Here is a 12,424-nt window from a genome sequence, read left to right as displayed (position 1 = left end):
TAGTTTACTTCTGCCTAATTTTTGGAAACAGTTTTAGCTCCAATTTAGACTGTTCCTTGCTCTGTACTGGTGGCAGCTGCAGTGGTATTGCAGCTTGAACTAAGGACTTTGCATATTCTAAGCAAGTGCTTCACCACTGAGCTATACCTTCAGCCTGGACTGATTATCTCCCCACGGGGATAATTATAAAAGAAATAGGAAGATGGGAGATAATATCCCAGAGACCAGGTATATAAAATAGAGTTATTGCCCAGCACTCGGGAGGCAGAGGCAGGCAGATCGCCGTGAGTTCGAGGCCAGCTTGGTCTACAAAGCGACGCCAGGATAGTCAAGGCTAACACAGAGAGACCCTGTCTCGAAAAACAAACAAACAAACAAATAAAATAGTTATTGGAAATGGTGGCTTACACCTGTAGTTTCATCTTTTAGTTTGCTTCTCTTTTACTGTGATAAAAATTTGAACAAAAGCAACGTGGGGAAGAAAAGATTTGTTTAGCTTACACGTTTCCAGCCTGTCGCTGAGGGATCCACGGTAGGAAGTCCGGGCACGGAGTGGAGCAGACACCATGGAAGAACGTTGCGTGCTCCCGGTGGGTCAGTTTATGGTTTTTATATAACCCGGCCCCACGTCTGCGAGTAGCTCCGCCCATGGGCTGGGCCTTCTCAACCCCAATCAGGAATATGCACCCCCATCGCCACGCGCACCGGCTGAGTCCAAGGAGGCAATTACGCAGTTGAAGCTCCTTTTTTCCCAGGTGACACTAGTTTGTGTAAAGTTGAGAAAAGTAACCAGCACATCCCAGTGCCTGCAGAGCAAAGACAGAAGTTTGAGGCCAGTCACGGTAAGTTACAGGACCACCAGGGCTACAGCGTGAGCCCTTGTTTACAAAGTCAGGTGGGAGGAAGTGTGGGGTGTGTCTAAAGCAGACAGCCCAGTGAGGGGGGAGGGGAGAGGAGGAGAGGTGGGGGAGGGGAGGCGGGGGAGAGAAGTGGGGATGTGAGAGGTGAGGGGGTGTTTCTCTTCTGCTGCCACATCTAGGAGAAAGAATCATAAATGAGGGCGTTTGCAGCACTATGCAGTTTTAGGAAAGAAGCGTGCACAGAATGTACAGTCAACGAATCTTTTCTTTCTTTCTGTCTTTGAGACAGAGTTTCTCTGTGTAGCCTTGGCCAGCCCGGACTCGCTTTGTAGACCAGGCTGGCCTACACAGAGATCCACCTGCCTCTGCCTCCTGAGTGCTGGGATTAAAGGCGTGCGCCACCACGCCCAGCTCAGTTAATGAATTTTTTAAAATATTTATTTATTATGTATACAGTGCTCTGTCTAAATGTACACCTGCAGGCCAGAAGAGGGCGCCATATCACACTACAGATGGTTGCGAGCCACCATGTGGTTTCTGGGAATTGAACTCAGGACCTTTGGAAGAGCAGCCAGCACTCTTAACCACTGAGCCATCTCTCCAGCCCCCAGTTAATGAATCTTGTTCACCTAAGATAAGAGTGCTCCTTAGTCAGGCCACGGTGCTCCAGGCTGTTTTGCTCCTGAAACGTGGAAGGATGCATGATTTTGGCGTTGATGTTACTACCTCAGGAGTAGTTTTTCTTCACAGTGTCTCCAAGTCAGAACATTCCACTCTCTCACTGCCCAGGTTGCTCACTGAAGACAGAACATGCATATGTGCTTTCCTGTAACGGTTTGAATGAAAATGGCCCCCATAGCGGGGCGGTGGTGGCGCAAGCCTTTAATCCCAGCAGTTAGGAGGCAGAGGCAGGTGGATTGCTGTGAGTTCGAGGCCAGCCTGGTCTGCAAAGTGAGTCCAGGATAGTCAAGGCTACACAGAGAAACCTTGTCTCGAAAAAACAAAACAAAACAAAATAAAAAACAAAAAGAAAAAGAAAAAAGAAAGAAAATGGCCCCATAGGCTCATAGGGAGGGGCACCATAAGAAGGTGTGGCCTCGTTGGAGGAAGTGTGTCACTGGGCTTTGAGGTTTCAGATACTCAGGTCAGGCCCAGTGTGGCACTCTCTTCCTCCTGTTTGCCTCTCCAGCACTATGTCTGTCCATGTCCCTCCATGCTTCCCACCGTGACAATACTGACAATGGACTAAACCTCCGAACTATAAGTCAACCTCAATGAAAAGTTTTCCTTTATAGGAGTTACCATGGTCAGCCAGCATGGTGGCACACACTTTTAATCCCAGCACTCAGGAGGCAGAGGCAGCTGTATATCTGAGTTCCAGGCCAGCCTGGTGTACAGAGAATGTTTCAGGACAGCCAGGGCTAGACAGAGAAACCTTGTCTCAAAAAAATAAGAAAAGGAAAAAGGAGAGAGAGAGAGAGAGAGAGAGAGAGAGAAAGAAATGAAAAAGAAAAAAAGTTGTCATAGGCATAGGTATGATGTCTTTTTATAGCAATGGAAACCCTAAGTAGGACATGTACCCAATTCATTTTAGGACTGATAGCCAGGTGGTGGTGGCACACACCTTTAATCCCACTACTTAGGGGGCAGAGGCAGGCAGATTGCTGTGAGTTCGAGGCCAGCCTGGTCTACAAAGCGAATCCACGACAGTCAAAGCTACACAGAGAAACCCTATCTCGAAAAAACAAACAAACAAAACAAAAGACTGAACTCAGCTGGACACAGTGGTGCACATCTGCAATCCCAGCACTCTTTGGATTTAAGATTGAGGTTAGCCGGGCATGGTGGCATAGGCCTGTAATCCCAGTACTCAGGAAGGCAGAGGCAGGAAGATCTCTGTGAGTTCTAGGCCAGCCTGGTCTACAAAGTGAGTCCATACATTTAATCCCAGCACTTGGAAGGTGCATCCTTTAATGCCAACACTTGGGAGGCAGAGGCAGGCACATAAGAATTACAGTGGTTTAAAATTAAAAGCTAGCCGGGCGTGGTGGCTTTAATCCCAGCACTTGGGAGGCAGAGGCAGGTGGATCGCTGTGAGTTCGAGGCCAGCCTGGTCTACAAAGTGAGTGTAGGACAGCCAAGGCTACACAGAGAGACCGTGTCTCGAAAAACCAAAAAAAAAAAAAAAAAAAAAAAAATTAAAAGCTGCTTGCAAAAGGCAGGATGAAATCCAGGGTGAATGTCCAATACACTTAAACCTTGAATTTATATATAAAGAGAAAAGGGAATATGAGTATATTTATCTACCTTATACTAAGGTATATTTAGTTTCACATTTTTCAAAAGAATTTCAATTGAAAGATAATACATTTTCTATTGCAAAAACAAAGCAAAACAAAAACAACCATTTTGCCCTAGGAAAGATATAACCTGCCAAAAAAGGAAACCCTGGGGGCTGGAGAAATGGCTCAGCAGTTAGGAGCACTGACTGCTCTTCCAGAGGTCCTGAGTTCAATTCCCAGCAACCACATGGTGGCTCACAACATCTATACTGGCATGATCCCTTCTTCTGACATGCAGATAGACCATTCACATACATAAGGTAAATAAATCTTTAAAAAAAAAAAAAAGGACACCCCAGATTTAGGGTTGGGCCAAGGTTTTGTTTTTATATTTCCAGGAGAATAAAAGCATCCAATGAAGGAATCCAGAGACCACTGGGCAAGTGAAACATCTGAAGAAAAAGGACAGAACATCAAGGGAAAATGTGACAAGAAAAAAGAGTAAACTGGCCCTACCCACCTAATTGACAAATGGCCTTTCTGTGGTCCTAGTTCAATTAAAAATTAAAGCTGGCTTTGGGGCACTCTCCTTCTCTAAGCCCACAAATGCTTCTTAAAGGAAAATCCAAAATCTCTGCCTCAAATCGAAAGAGCCACCTGGTATAGGACAGAGGTAAACAAAAAATAAGGGACTATTCTATAGCCACTGATCTCATAACCTTTTGGTTTCTAGTTGACTCTAAAAATTATCTTAAGGTATAAATATTACCTCAAAATCTGAGTGATTATTATGTATGTATAAACTTTCTGTTGTGATACTAGTAGTCTTTTGTTTTTTGTTTGTTTGTTTGTTTTTGACACAGGGTCTCTCTGTGTTAGCCTTGGCTGTCCTGGACTCACTTTGTAGACCAGGCTGGCCTGGAACTCACAACAATCCACCTGCCTCTGCCTCCCAAGTGCTGGGATTAAAGGTGTGCGCCACCACCCGGCTGATACTAGTAGTCATACAGAGTACTAACTAGTTCTAGAAATAAACTTCATCTAACTTCCTATACATGTTTTCAGGTTTGAGTCTGAAACAGATAACTAGGAACTAAATTTTCATACCTCAGATGTACTTACTAGATTGTGGTCCTCAAACCTTTCAGAGTTCTGCTGAATATGGCATTTAAAATGTTTTAAGTTTTTACAATAAACCGTGGCCATTTCTAACAGTAATCTTCGAGGTCTCCAAGAAGATTATTGGGCCCTGCAGTGACAAGTCAACATGGATTGTGGTAATGCTAACCACTGGGGGAAACTGCCCCATGCCTCTTCTGCACAAACCGTGGGTACCTTTCGGTTGACTGCTGTCTCTTACCTAGACAGGATTGCCACTAAGATGACAAACACCCAAAGATCAGCTTCAGGCTACGAACTGCTGAGGACATTCAAACTGCTAGGTTCATAGGAGACTGAACATTTTACAGAACTTTGAACTCAAAAACAGTTGATCCTAAGACTGACAAATACAACCAAGCTGGACACTGTGGAAAACTTGGCAGAAATAACTTCCTTATTGTTAATAGTTTTACCGTGCAGAGTTAAAATCTTTCCTTTTTATTTAGACAAAAAAGGGGGGAATGTTGGAGGATATTTCATCACACTCTTGTGAAGAGAATGTTAACCTTGTCTTAGGCTGGGCCCAAGGTGAAATCAGTCTTGGGTGGCTGTACCCCAACTGAGACTTTGTTTCTACAAACTGATAAAGATCTTAGATAGACTCAGAATAAGTTTCAGCTCAAGACAAAAGACATGATTCGAGACTCCGCCCAGGACCATCAATTAGGAGGGGGGAAGCTGGGAGAAGGAAGCAGAAGAAAAAGAGAAGGCATTTAGGGAACCATAGTGAGAGATCAGGGGTTCCTGCCCATGGCACGGGGAGTTGAAGGGTTTGGCGGAGGGCAGGTGGCGAGCTCAGTGGGTTGCTCCAGGTTTGGTGTGGCTTCTTCTGTCAGATGATCTGCTAGACTCCTGAGATTCCGCTGGGAATTGCCCCTCGGAACTGATACTCAGAAGGTTTCATTCTTGTTCTCCTTAATTTCCTTTCCCTCCTATTTAGGGTAGTTGGGTTGTAAGGGAGGTACATGCCTTTGATAAATTCCTAAGGAATCCTTAAGGAATTGAAGGCAGCACACTCTGGACCCTGAGATTGTGTTGTTTTCTGGGGGGAAAAAAACCTGTTTCTAGTTGTGGTGTGGCTCAGCCCTACCACACACCTTTAATCCAAGAGCTTTCTACTTGAATACTGTAAACAAGACTAAATAACATCAGCCTAGGTCAAGAGGTGGAACAAACAACCAGTTGGCAGGGAATGAACATAGGAAAAACAAAACAAAACAAAAACAGCAAGATTAACAGTAAGGCAGGAGAATGGAAGAGAAGGAAGGGACAGTCAGTTTAAGGTTTGGGGTTTTTGTTTTTGTTTTTTGTTTGACACAACGTGAAAGAAGGAGAGATTCCTTCTGGGACATAGGCCGAGGAGGAAGGCCAGCTGGGTGCTTTCTTTGCCTCTCTGAGCTATCAGTCTTTCACCCCAGCCTCTGGCTCCCGAGTCTTTATTGGTAACATCAAACGGTTGAGATTTTGTTAAAAAACAAGCTGGTGGTGATCTGTGGTCTCTCCACTCTCCTGGCAGCCATAGTAGTATTTCGTTTCTACCTCTGCACATTTCTGTACTAATAGTTGTGGTTTCGTGCGCTGGTAGGCAGGTGGAAATGAAAGTTTCCAATGTCTCCTTTCTGTTCCTAGAGTAGTTTAAACTGTGCTGTTAGGTCACAACTTGAGCAGTCTGTTTCTATCCACCCTTTCTCCTTCAATTTCCCATAATAGTAGAAGCTGTTGAAATAGAAGCAAAGATGCTAAGTCAAAGGTCTGAGCCTAGATTTCAAAACAAGAAATGTTTTGGCAGGTCACACACACAAGAATGGCAAGTCTTGCCGGGGCGGTGGTGGCGCACGCCTTTAATCCCAGCACTTGGGAGGCAGAGGCAGGGGCAGGCGGATCACTGTGAGTTCGAGGCCAGCCTGGTCTACAAAAGCGAGTCCAGAAAAGTCAAGGCTACACAGAGAAACCCTGTCTCGAAAAAACAAACAACAACAACAACAACAACAAACAAGAATGGTGAGTTCTCCTCCAATTGCATCTCTGGTGCACTGCTTCTGTATAGATAGCTTCTCCTTGTGCCCTCCCTGGAAGGGAGGACTGGGAGGAGGTGGCAGGATGCCTGGGAGGGTGACCGGTCACTGCCTTTCCCTGGTGACCTCGTCTACTGCAGCAGTGGAGGCAGGACAGTCCTGATTCCCCAGGAAGTGTGGGGACCCTGAGAATACAGGAGATGTAGGTCCTTGGGCTTGCATTACCTCTGCCTGCCACCCCGGCCAGAACACCATGAGGGTTTTCATTCATAAAACAATTTTTATGCAGAGCGCCATCACTGAGACAAGCATCGGGAGTAAGCGGGTTTAGGAAACGGTCCCAGCTTTATAGAGCTGAGTATGAAGCATCAAGAAAACAATTGGCAGGGCTGGAGAGATGGCTCAGAGGTTAAGAGCACTGCCTGCTCTTCCAAAGGTCCTGAGTTCAATTCCCAGCAACCACATGGTGGCTCATAACCATCTATAATGAGATCTGGTACCCTCTTCTAGTGTGGAGACATACATGCAAGCAAAACACTGTATATACAATAAATAAATCTTAAAAAAAAAAGAAAACAATTGGCTCTGGGCTGAAAGTCTGGGTTAGATATACTGGTTTATATCATCTGTGCAGCCTTGGAGTCACTAGACTACTGAACAGAGCAGTGGGTGACAGCATCCCCTTAGCAAGCAGGGACTCGGAGTCAGGCAGAGGAAACAGACCACATGAAGGGGAGACAGGGAGAGGGCGTGAGAAGCAGCAGGCAGGGCCGGTGCACCTGCACGAGGGAAGAGGAAGTCTAGGATGGTGAGAGATGCTATTTCCTGTTGCATTAGGAGTGCACTGAAGACTTTGGTGAGGGTTTCAACAGAGAGGAAAAGGAGGAAGTCAGTGCCAGACTTGGAGGGGAGTGGATATCGGAAACTGAGGTATGTGCACCTGTAGCCTCAGAACTGGGGAGGCCAGAGGTCCCCAGTACTCATGGAGCCATAGGACTCTGTTTCAAAACCAAACCAAACCAAACCAGACACCCCAGAAGTTACATGTAGTTATAGTCAGTGTTGAATGTCATAGGTTTATTTAGGGGGCGGGGACTGATTTCAAGCACCAGTCTCACCAGGAATACTCTCTCAGACACAGCAGAGTCATTTTTAACCAGATATCTGAGCAATCTATGGCCCAGGGAAGCTGACACATAAAAATTCATTTTCACAGTCATTGAATTGAATTCAGATTTATTTGAAAAATATTTGGCATAGTGTGTGTGTGTGTGTGTGTGTGTGTGTGTGTGTGTGTGTGTGTGTGTGATGTAATTGATTTTACAGGACCTTAAATTCAATATCGGATTTAATTTCTTGAGAAGGCAAGAAACAGAACCCTCTCTATTGATGAATGAGTCTACGTAGAGGGCCAAACTATTGGGAAAAAAATTTTAAAAATACAGAATGAGACATGGGGTGCTCATCTGCAATCCCAGCACCATGGGAGCAGATTCAGGAGGGTTATGAGCTTGAGGGTTAGGGTTAGCTACATAGCAAGACTGGCCTGGGCTGCATAGTAAGATGACATGAGTTGGAGGCTGGACTGGTCTACACAGCAGGATTCAGGCCATGGAGGGATGCATTAGGAGAAGGGGTCGGGGACAGAGGCAATGGCTCAGTGGGTAAGGATCCTTGCTGCTCTCCCAGAGGCACAGCTCACAATCTGTTACCCCAGTTCCAAGGGTCCAGCATCCTCCTGTGGCCTCCCAGAGCACCAGGCACACGGTGCACACACACACATGTGTGCAAGCACTTACATACATGAAATAAACATAAATAACTAGATTGAAGACAAGAAAAGAGTGGGTTGTGTTTCTGGTTTTTTTATTTGTTGTTGTGTCATCCTACTTTTCACTGCATGGAAGTTCTTCCAAAAGTTCCATGAAAAAGAAACTTTATTTTTTTTAAAGGTAGCAGATGCCAAGAGGAAAGGAAGAGACAAAACATGAAATATCAGCCATAGAAGGTCTATGAAAAGCTCAGTCGACACTCACAGATGCTTCCCAAGTAAAATATCGTCTTAAAGACAGATTGCTTCCAAGTGAGCGACCCTGTGACTCGAATAGCAGAGCCCAGTAGGCAACTGTGCTGAAAAAAAAATTGTGTTTTCTAGTCTTAGCACAACAGATAGCAAAGAAATATGAAAAAAGAACTGTATGGATATTTGAATATTCTAACAACAGAGCCCATGTTTAAGGTGATCAATAATCCAGAATATTTTATCCATTCATTAGGTTAATATACTTCACTAAGCCTGTCAATACGTTTCTACTATGAGTTAAAGGTTTTTTAATGGAAAGTAATGTAACCAAAACAGGAGCAGTGAAAAGCTCCGACAAACCCTGACTTGCCCTACTGAGTTTTCAGGTGTAAGCCAGAAAATAAACCAGTGCACCTTTAATCCCAGCATTCAGGAGACAGAGGCAGGCAGATCTTTGTGAGTTCCAGGCCAGCCTGGTCTGCAAAGTGAGCCCAGGACAGCCAGGGCTACACAGAGAAACCCTGTCTCAGAAAAAAATAAAAACAAACAATAACAACAACAAAAAAGCACACTCATGATGAGTGTCACAGAGGAAGGATGTTTTTGGTGCAGGTGAAGAAGAGGCCAGGTGGTTGGACTGTATAAAGGTCCCGTGGCAGACGGATGATATAAAGGGACTAAAAGCAGGCCAGCATGAAAAAGTGCAAGATACCATGTTCTGAGCTGAGCCACTGGAGGCTGGTGAACCATGCCCTGTCCCAAAAGCCATGACTATTTCTTCAGTAGAAACAACGGATTGGAAGGAGCTCAGCGAAGTGTGCGTGGACCAGAAGTGATACTCTGTTCATAATGGGGAAACCAGAGTGGCATCAGAGAAAGTGGAAAGCAGCATTCGCATTTAAGAACATGCAGGAAGTCAAACTGATAGTGTTCAGTAATGAGCTTGGTGGAGAGGTGAAAGAACTCGAAGTGTCACAAATGTGTCTTGGGAGGTTTCTGAGCGAAGCAGTTAAACTTGAGACAGCCAGGAAGGACACTTCTTGACAGGTTCGAGCTTCGATTGTAATCAGTACAGCAGGGCTCTGGTTGTGCGCCCATTGACAATTCTTCGTGTGCACTGTTAGGGTAGAACCGAACACTCCAGTATCCTCGACCTGGTACTGGTACACAATTTAATGGTCCTGAATTTGAATATAAGAAGTGAATTAAGACGGGTGTGGTGGCGCACGCCTTTAATCCCAGCGCTTGGGAAGCAGAGGCAGGTGGATTGCTGGGAGTTCGAGGCCAGCCTGATCTACAAAGCAAGTTCAGGACAGCCAAGGCTTACAAAGAGAAACCCTGTCTTGAAAAACCAAAAAATAAAAATAAAAATAAATAAATAAAAAAGGAAAAGAAAAATAAGTGAAATATTTATACAACACCCCTTATATTTTGAGCACGATTGGCAGACGTCAGACAGGCTGGGGATGGGGCTAACTTGGTAGTGTTTGCCTAGTAGGGGAGGCTTTACTTGAGACAGTAGGTGTGGCAGTGTACGCCTATAATCTCGGCTCTTTGCAAGCAGAGGCAGGATTGTGGAGATTTCAAGCCAACTAGGGCTACCTAGGGAGACCTTGTTTCAAAAAAACCAGATAAACAAAAGACAATAAATTCCCAGATTTTCTCCCCCTTGCTTATAAAGGTCTGAGTGCCATTTTCACTGTAGCCGGTAGATGGCAGTATTTTACCTTATTTAAGTGTTTGTAATCGGCTTTTGTTTTGAGCCCTCCAAGCAACCCATGAAATAACAGTGGCTTTTGAGAGCTCACCTTACACTTTTTGATCCCAAACTCCCTTAAACTCCTGTCCAACTTGCTTTTTACTTGTTTGTTGCAAATAATTGTTATTAGCTTTGTAAACAGGAAACTCGACTTTATTCTTTTTTTTTTTCATATTTCTACAAAGTGCAGCTCAGGTTGGCCTTCAAATTTCACTACCACATTTATCTTCCTTAACTTTATTCCTTTGCATTTTTTTTTCTGAAAAAGGCCAATAGTGATCAGAAATTCCAAAGATGAATTTTAATGTATTTAACTGCATAGGGCACAGTTAATGATTTGACTGGCTTCCCTTTCCCACGGGCAAGATGAACCCCTGCAACACTGGTGCCTCTGGATTTGGGACTTAGCTACAGGCTACCCTCATTCCCATGCACGTGGCTGTTGACAGCCTTTGATGACATTTTTCCTGTAGGTGTTTGATGAGCGACTTAAACCCAGTACACACACTGCTGTCTTGTACTTGTGAAAAAAAAAATCACAAATATGCTCATTTGAAGGTTCTAAACTCTTCATAACTGCATCAAGAAATATGAAGAAATGGAAAAATCAACATATAGATGGCCTTGAGTTGTGCCGAGCAAGCCCATCCTGGCCTATACAGTAATCATCTCAAAAGCACAAGCAATGACAAAATATCAAGAGGCGTCAACTCTGTGCAGAAATAGGATTCCTTTCAACGAGATCTTCCAAATATCCCAATCCCATTATAATCATGATCAGTGTGATAATCAAGAGGGGACTGTGGCTGTCCTGTTTCCGCCTGCGGTCTTGTTACTCTAAAGCTTTCGGAAGCTTCATTACTTAAGTATAAACAGAAGCAATACACCGAGCCACAAGCCCCCCAAACAAAAGGAACGCTCCAGTACCTCCTTTGAATGTATGTACAAGAAGAACAGAAAATGCCTCTAATTGGACCTTTCCAGATGCATTTCTCCCCAATTAGAGTCAGTAATGACTCTAAATGGCACCGTCTTGGGGACAGCTCATCAGTTAATTATAAGGAGTCCTCTAAATTGAGGAGGGAAGGATGATACTTGGTTTTGATCAGCAGATAAATATGGCTTGTCATTATTCGCTTGATATTTTAGACAGTCCAGCAGAGGAAAACAAGGAACAGAACTAATTAATTGTCTTTTACAAAGAACAGAGATTGTGCGAATAAAACTGACCATTTGCTTAACTTTGTCTTCTTTCTTGGGGTGTGTTTTTCTGGAGCATTCCATTCACATGCCCCCCCCCCAGAGACCCCCATTTGCTCTCTTCCATCTGGTTATTCTAAACAAGGGAGAACAATATGGTAATTTTATTGTTTGTAGCTAATAACCTGGAAAAATGGAAAAATACATTTTAAATGTAAAAGTGACATAATTTAGCAGCTAAGTAAAATTTGAATGTCAGCGGCTAAAGCCCCTGAATCCATAGCACTCTATGTTCTAGTAACATCTTAAAATTCTAGAATTTACACATATATACGTATATATATATGTGTATATATATATATCATATAATATATATAACCCCATATGCCCAAGTTTAAATGAATTCTTCCACTTTGTAGTAAAATATAAAAGAAGCCATTGTGTAGATAGAAAACTTTCAGCTCATCGTTTATCTTAACCATCACCGCCTTTCTCATTTAAAACACGATTTTCTCTCCATGGCATTGTTTCCTGATTCTCCTACCTCCATCTTTCACTTGTGCTTTACTGGGTTGTGTTCACGGAGGTTGCAGTCACCTTGACCGTGTGGTGTGGCAGCCTCTCCCTCGATGTTGCCTACAGTCCCCTCCTGAACTGAAGTTAGGAAGCAGACTCCTGGCGCAGAACTGTGTAGAAATAGCCTTTCAGCTTCCCCTATCCCCCAAGGAGTTTGCCGCACATGCCTGGAGCTCCTTCCATCTGGCCTCCGCACAAAGGGCTTATCGCATTTTTAACACAAGTCTTTGTTTTATGAGGACTGTCAACTCCTCCCAGGGAACACCTATGGCACAGAGGTCATGTTGCTGGAGAACTTGATCTCACCAATTTTGTTTTTGTTTTTGTGTTTTTTTAAATGCTTAAACCCAAGATGACAGAAACTACAATTGGCCGGCAACAAAGAGCAAGGAAGGTAAGGGCTGTGGTGATGACAGATCTGAGGCAGAGCAGAGAAAAGGGCCACTGGGCAGGGTCTTTTCCTGATCATTCTTACAATACTGATATTTGTATGGCTCAGTAAACCAAGAGAAGGCAGCTGCATTTATGTTTGTGCACTAGGGGAAAAA

General features: G+C 44.1%; 1 long non-coding RNA gene across 1 annotated transcript; it reads left to right on the top strand.

Annotated features, from left to right (window-relative positions):
* The first annotated feature begins 703 nt into the window (after window positions 1-703).
* LOC311584790 lies at window positions 704-11,272 on the top strand. The gene is made up of 3 exons (XR_014775003.1): window positions 704-836; window positions 6,079-6,304; window positions 10,574-11,272. It is a non-coding gene; the product is annotated as an uncharacterized lncRNA (long non-coding RNA).
* Window positions 11,273-12,424: the final 1,152 nt, after the last annotated feature.

This window comes from Acomys minous, assembly GCF_964271855.1.
Source record: "Acomys minous genome assembly, chromosome: 15".
NCBI classification, from domain to species: Eukaryota; Metazoa; Chordata; class Mammalia; order Rodentia; family Muridae; genus Acomys; species Acomys minous.
Note: the sequence above shows the minus strand (reverse complement) of the source record. Positions and strands in the feature narration are given on the sequence as shown.